The sequence below is a fragment of the Phragmites australis genome, chromosome 23 (genome assembly GCF_958298935.1).
Source record: "Phragmites australis chromosome 23, lpPhrAust1.1, whole genome shotgun sequence".
NCBI classification, from domain to species: Eukaryota; Viridiplantae; Streptophyta; class Magnoliopsida; order Poales; family Poaceae; genus Phragmites; species Phragmites australis.
In genome coordinates this window covers 19,749,425-19,757,430 of record NC_084943.1, presented here as the reverse complement: position 1 = coordinate 19,757,430, position 8,006 = coordinate 19,749,425, and positions in this window count along the sequence as shown.

Sequence of the window (8,006 nt, the reverse complement as noted above, 5' to 3'; positions counted from 1 at the left end):
TATGTATGTAATATCCTAGATTATAAGGGGTTTTTTCATATTGTTACATGTACATGTGTGTATATATATTGGCTCAGGACCTTTAGGGAATACAAGTTGCTATTTCTAACATGGTATTAGAGTTATGATTTTTCCTTGGACGTTATAACTTGTGCTGATCCAGCTGCCTCCCTCTCTAATTCTGACATGTTAATATTCATCTTATTGTAACATATAGGTTCTGGCTGCCTGCCTTCGCCCGTTTGGTCTCCCGCCCACCCCACGCCGCCGGTCTTTCGATGCCGCTCGCCTTGTGCCAACGGTCCCATACCAGATCTGTTCTGCACTGGACTTAAGCCATCCGAACCCGAATTGATCGTGCGCACCTACGCCCCGCTCGAGCCCGGTCATGCAATGACAAAGGAGCTTGTTGCTCTTGAGCGCATCGGCACGTGAAATCTTGTTTTTCTTCGCCCACATATTCGTCCTATCACGTGTAAGTGGATCTACAAGGTTAAGATCCACTCTAATGGTTCTCTTGAGCGTTACAAGACTTGTCTTATTGCCTGTGGGGTTTTCAGCAGGAATATGGTCACGATTATGATGAGACTTTTGCTCCGGTGGCCCACATGACCACAATACATACTCTGTGCGTCAGTGGTCTATCTCCCAACTTGATATCAAGAATGACTTTCTTAATCGTGAGTTACGTGAGGAGGTCTACATGCACCCACCGTCAGGGTATTTGGTTCCTGAGTGTATGGTTTGTCATCTCTGTCACTCTCTATGGCCTTAAACAAGCCCATTGAGCTTGTTTTGAGTATTTTTCTTCTGTGATTATTGCCACTAGTTTTTTCTTTTGCTAGTGCTAATGATCCTGCGCTCTTTGTTTACACTTCCTCTCGTGATCGTACTCCTTTTCTCTTGTATGTTGATGACGTAATCATTACATGAGATGATTTTGAGTATATTGCTTTTGTGAAGGCGCATCTCAACAAGCAGTTTCTTATGTTCAATCTTGTTCCTCTTTGCTAGTTTATTGGGATTAAGATCTCGTCTACTTCTGTCACGTCCCAAATTCCATAATCACATAATTAAGCATAATTATGCTTCTTAAGCATTATGTTTAATTTTGTGTAATTCATTTTGTGACACTAATGCAATTCGTTTGAAATCATTTGGATGAGAGAAAGAAATTTGGGAGAGAAAATGATTGATTTCGCAGCAAAAATGAACCCTTTTCACTTACCTGTGGGCCCCACATGTGGACCCACTCCTCACCCACCCTCTCTCTCATGTGGGCAGCAGCCCACCTGCTCCCTCCTCACTCTCCCCCACGCTCCACTCGTGCTCCCCTCCCTCTCACTCTCCCTCTCACTCCCTCTCTCTTTTCTTCCAAAATCCGAGCTCAAGAGAGGGATTTGAGGTGAGTATATGGTACCATTGCGATCACAAGCTCACAAGCATTCCATTCCTCCAATTTGTTTGCTCATTTCCGAAGGATTTGAGCCGGATTTGGTGTCTTTTGGTATTAGGGTTGAAATGTGAAGAACACCGGATTTCTTCGTCTCCCGAGCTTTTCCCTCCGTTTCCTCCTTCAATCAACGGTCCACAACCTTGGTAAAGGAATTTGGGTGAGTCCCCTAAACTCCCATGGCAAGAATCCGCCTTTTGGATGGTTGGATTTCGCATTTTGAGCTAGGATTGTGAAGTTCATGAGTTCTTGATGAATTAGAAGCAATAGCCGAGTTTTTGTAGATTTCGGCGTATGCATGTTGTCCTATGCGGTAGAGGGAGTCAATGTGATGCTCTAGGTCCAAGTCCCCACTCCAAATGTCGCCGAAATCGTCGCCGGTGAGCTCCCCAAGTGTCCCCGGCGACTCCCAGCGGTCTGACCGCCACCCCAGGCCGGTCAGACCGCCAGGGGCCAAAACTCTCTGTACTGGGGCGGTCTGACCGCGTTTCCGGTGGTCTAACCGTGAGTCTTGGCGGTCTGACCGCCAGTGACCCTCGGTCTAACCGCTGTACGCCCAGACAGCACATTTACTGCTTGCTGAAACTTGTAAAATTCATAATAAATTCTCTGTAGCTCCAAAAATTATGAAACAAATTTTGTTGGTTTCATAATAACCTATTCTACCTATTAAAAATATCTCCAGCCATGAAATAATGAATTAAATTTCTGAGATTAATTAATTAGGTTAAAGCTTCATTAATTCACCGTTAATTCATCATAAGTCCAAAATTGATGAATCCAATTTTTCTAGTTTCCTTATGACTTGTTCTATCTAGGAAAAATGTTTTCATCTATTATATGTATATTGTGACATGTATTTGCACTTCATTCATACTCATTGCATTGCACGCGTTGATCCTTTTTAAAGAACGTCGATTCGTCGATCCCGGAGGCCGAGGTCGATCCCGACGCGCCGCACCTTTGTGAACCAGTGCATCAAGGCAAGCATCTATCATATTGCACCATGTTAACTTGAAATTCTAAAGTGTTATCTATGCTTATGTATGTATGCATGTGTTGGGTACCTTTGGGTAGAACCTATGCCGTTGCATTCTTCTACCTTGGTCATGAGTTCATGTATGTTCCTTGAAGCCTAGAGGTGATGTCGATGTCTAAAGGTCTTCGCTATGCTTAGCAATGCTTAGGTATTTCGGTAGAAGTCGAACGACGGTGTTCTCCGTTGTTCGCGAGGATAGGATCTACTACTGTTTACAATTACATGTTGATGGTGGTGGTATGGTTGGTGAGTGGTGAGTATGAGGCGAGGTGTGAGCGGTGCTAGGAGGGTGTTTAGCCTGCCCGGATGTGGAGTTCTCCCGGGTAGGACGGTAGAGGAAAACCGGGCACCGTAGACCGTTCGCACCGGTTAAGCACCGATCGTCGGGGTTGTTGGCTTTAGCACTTACCTTACTCACCACATGCCGATCTAATGGTAAGGCGAGCCGAATACCTTCGCAGCTGTGGCTTTGTGGGCGTGAACAACGACGGTGTGAGCGGGCGGGCTTGTAAGCGGTACTAGTTTGCTCAGGGAGTAGTTCTAGTACCGCCGCGCCGAGCGTTGCATGCCCCACACGGTTGGGGTTGGTTGGGAAAGGTTGTCACGAGTACCCCCTTGTGTGCACTTTGGCCGGTGGCACAAGCCGAATGGTCCTCGTATCGTGTGGGTCCAGGAGTATCCCCCTACAGGGTGTATAAACATTTCGAAATGCCGCGCTCTCGGTCATGAGCATGCTATTGTTTCATCTGCACCGGTCGTAGAGTTCTCGTTGTGGTTTGTGGATGATGGAATGAGGTTGATGGGTGGGCATGTGATTTTGGTCTGGGTATGGTGGTTGGTGGTTCGAGTTGGCACTTGTTCACATTGATATACTTATTGTTACTTTTATATATGCTCAGTTGTCGGTTATGGCAGGGTAGTTTCATATATGTTGGTTAAGCTAGTTGCTCACACATACGTCCAGGTTGCTTACCGCTTAATTAACTTAACCATGTTAATTCTTGCTACCAGTTTAATGCATGATCCTTGGAGTCGGGAATATATATACCCATACTGTGTAAGACTTGCGAGTACCTTCGTACTCAGGGTGCTGCCCTTAAGTTGATGCAGGTTCACAGGTTGGCGAGGAAGAGGCGGTGTTTGCCTACTTTGTGCCTGCCGATCAGGGTGGCGGGCAGGAGTAGCACATTCTACTCCGAACTCGGTGTTCTTGGTATGGAGCCTAAGGGCATGTGGCTCTATATCTTTTTGTTGTATAGTTTATTTTCTTCCGCTGCGTAGATCTTTTGTTGGTTAGGAGTTGAGGGGTTTTGTCTCCTCCTAGCTCGCTTTTGTTGTAAAACTGTTGAAATCAGTTGCATGCTTAACTTTTGTAATATAATGTTTATTACTTGCTCTTTATTAAGCTATGTTGTGATGTATATGTTGGAAGGCATGTGTTCCGATCCTTGGGCACAAAACACGTGCCGGGACTGCTGGAGCGGTATTTTGATTAATCGTCGAGGTTGTGGTTACGTTAATGATCCGCCTGATGATTAGTTCGAATATTGTTTGGACGGGTCCTCACAACTTCTGAGAGCTTTTTTCTATTATAAGAGAAGTATATTTATGATTCTATGTAAAAAAAGTATATTTATGATCTTCTTCATCATACTCCTCTCATTGATAAGCGCACTATTGAGACTCCTACAAAACTTAATATTCTGCTTTGGTCCACTAATAGTGAACCTCTTGTGGTTCCCACTCGCTACCATCATCTAAGTTGGAAGTCTTGTTTACTTTGGTGTCACTCGTCCTGATATTTCTCATGAATACACATCCTCAATCAATTCGTTTCTACTCCCACTCAGTTTTACTATAGTCATCTCCTATATGTTTTGCGCTATCTTTGTGGGATTATCTCTCGTTGTCTCTTCTTTCCACACTACAACTCTTTGTAGCCTCGTGCTTATTCTGATGCTACTTGGCTAGTGATCCTTCTGATCGCTAGTGTGTTTCTGTTTACTATATTTTCCTTGGTGATTCTATCATTGCTTAAAAGCTAAAACACAGACTGTAGTTTCTCGTTCTAATGAAGAGGTTGAGTTGCGAAACATGACATTATTGACAGCAGAGTTCAGTTAGTTATGATGGTTACTTGAGGATTTTGGTATTTCTTCTCCTGCAACTACTCCTTTTTACTCAAATAGTACATGTACTATCAGTATTACTTGGATTCAGTGAAGTATGAGCTCACCAAGTATATTGATGTTGATGCTTTGTACACACATGCACATATACATGATGAGGTGATTGCTCTTTAGTATATTCCTTTTAAACTTTAGTTAGCTAATTCCTTCACAAAGTCGTATAGTAAAGCTCAGCATGTGTTATATCTCTCTAAACTCAGTATGATTGATCTTTCTAATATCCACAAACTATAAGCTATAAGAGGTTATTTGCATATTATCATATATATATACTGAATAAAGTCTTAGAAAATATAAGTGGCTATTTCTAACAAAAATATCCGAACTAGTGTATTACCTTAGCGATCGGAACATGTAAAACTACAATGCCTAGTTATATTCCCATGACTAATGAGTATTTTATTTCTCTGCTAAAATCAAAATCATTCACCAAGCCCACAGAATGCACCATGTACAATAATTGGTTACACTCGTCATGTGTGACCTCTCACTGCAGACGGTACAGAACTACATCTCTAATCTAGCAAACGTGGATGGTTATTCTGAAGAATCTATCATTACCTATTTACCTTCTTCGATTACGGGGCTCACTAGCATCAGCAAACCGTCGGAGACGAGAATCCATTCAAACAAGACAGGGATAGAGCTCCGTCTGTAGCGACACATTGCTTTCGATCAGAGCTCATCCTCTGCTTGGTTCACTCCAGTATCCATGTGAGGGATCCTACTGAACAACACGTATGATATTGAACAGGTTTCGAAGGGCTGAATTTGTTGGGAAATAGTTCGAAACTGATGGTGGCAGGTGCAGCCGTGCTGGAAAGATGCAGGTAGTGTTTAGTTAGAAGATAAATGAGATGTGGTAACTTTATTTATATATTAAGTATAGAATGATTTAAAATGTTTATTTAGTACAAGGATGAAACGAGTCTATTTTAGAACACAGTTTTAGTAAAACGACTACATTTGAAAAGTTTTCTGGAATTCAATCTAAGTATCCAACTGTCCAAGGGGTTCACAAAAAGTGAATGAAGATCACAAAAATGAAATGAAGTGGTTCTTCTTTCTTTGTTCTGCAGCCATAAAGGATTACGTGTGAAGTCGAGCTAGATCCACGAATTAACATACAAAACCAAGCATGCATAATGAAAACCGGAGTCCTTTTTTTCCCATTACGAACATTTCCTAATAAGAAACTTGGAATATCTCTTGAGAAAAAAATATCACAATTTGTCGAACCTTTTGCCCAAAACAACAATTATTTTCCTTAAAAGAGAAGGAACAACTTTTTAACTCTCAACTTATGAGGTGAACAGTGAAACGGCACAGTTATGCCTTGTATTTGTCTTTTTCATATCACACAAACGGGATCAGTTTTGTTCTTTAAATTTTGCGTGGTTATGGAAAATGCCTTTATCTACACCTGACATTATTTTATTCTTTTTTTAAAAACTTTTGAACTTGCTTCTAAAGGAATTTTCACTATTTTGGACTAAGGTGTCATTTTCTCCGAAATGGCCCTTACAATACAATGCAAGTTTCCGAATACATAACTGCAGGCCATCTCGTTGGCCCAATGGTTCCTTCGGCCAGTCCAGATTATACTCTCTCCCTCCCTCTCTCTCTCTATATTTATTTAGATTTATTTATTTATTTATTTTAAGAAAAAGATAACGTTCCGGACTTTTGCATCCGGTGATGCACACAACCTGTGTTGTATTATTACATCATCACAACCTATTGCTGATAGGGAAACAAAATGAGATAGTAACTTTGGAGTGGTTATATGACATTATTCGGTATATAACCTATAAATAAACCATCGGCTATTCTTGACAAAAAGCTCTATAGCCGTCACCTCCAAATTCTAGCAAGCTATTTTGATCTCTTCCCGTTGATCCTCCTTTTATAGTAATCTCCAAAATATGAACCAATATGTTCCCTGAAGAGTGCTAAAAAAAAGATGTTTTGTTGTTTTATTAAAAACTATATCATTGCGATATAGTAAAATCGTTCAAATAGAGCGGCTACCCCAACCAAGATTAGTTTCTTTTTATTAGTATCTATGTTACATAACCAACCATCCATAATATGATTCATGTTTCTTAGCATGTTAATGCCTAAGACAATCTGAATAATCCGCTAAATTGACTTAGCAAAGTAACACTAGGAAAACAAATGTTGGAGGCTCTCATTGTGGTTGCAAAAGCAGCATTTGAGGTTCCATTTTCAGTTTTTTTAGCCAAATTATTTTTTTTATCAAAATTACTCCTGTTGGTAGATACCACAAGAAAATCTTAATTTTAAAAGGGAGTTTAAGCTTCCAAAGCCAACGTGACGGAAAGGAAAATAGTTGATGAATCAATCTACTATACATGGACTGTACTGAAAATTGACCATTCACATGCAGACCCCATCGAAATGTATCTGCTACATTTGTTAAATGAACATGTATTATTTTTTACACTAACCTATGCCAGCCGATTAATCTGTCGCCAACAATAGGTCTATGAAATGAAATATTTAGATGTATTGATCTCATTACATTCGCACTTTCTCCTTACTATATTATACAGAGAGGAAAATTGCTCACTAAGTGATTTTGTGCCCAACCACGTGTCATTCTAGAATCTTGTTGTGTTCCATTCTGTATTTGGAATGAGCCTAATTTTAAGAAATTCTCTTGACTTTTATCAACCCAGACCAGAAATAAAAATCTCATGGATTTCCTTCTCCTTGGGTGAGAGCTTTCTAACCAAGATATTTATTCTTTAATAGATGTTGTCAAACCCTATCATCGTTTAGTAATGTAAACGACCACTTACTAAGGAGGCAGATGTTATTTATCTTGAGATTAGTGATGCCTAATCCACCTTGATCACAGGACTGGCAGAGGACCATCTAGCAAATCTATATTTCTTTTTATGATTTCTCCCTTGCCAGAAGAACTTTGAACGTATATAATCGAGTATCTTTAGGATACCTTTGGGTATTTCGAAGAAAGATATCATGAAAATAGGAAGGTTGCTTAATACAGAATTAATGAGCACTAATTTGCCCCATGCAGATATAAACTTACCCTTCCAGCTACTTAGTTTTTTTTCTCAAAGTGCTCTTTCACCATTTTCCAATCACTATTCTAAAATTTACGATGGATCATAGGTATACCTAGATATTTGAAAGGTGAAATACCAATATCACACCCAAATAACCGTGCATATTGATCTTTATATTGTTTAACATTGCCATAGCATAATAGTTCGTTTTTATGAAGGTTAATTTTCAGTCCGGATAGTTGTTCGAAAATACATAAAAGGAGTTTCAT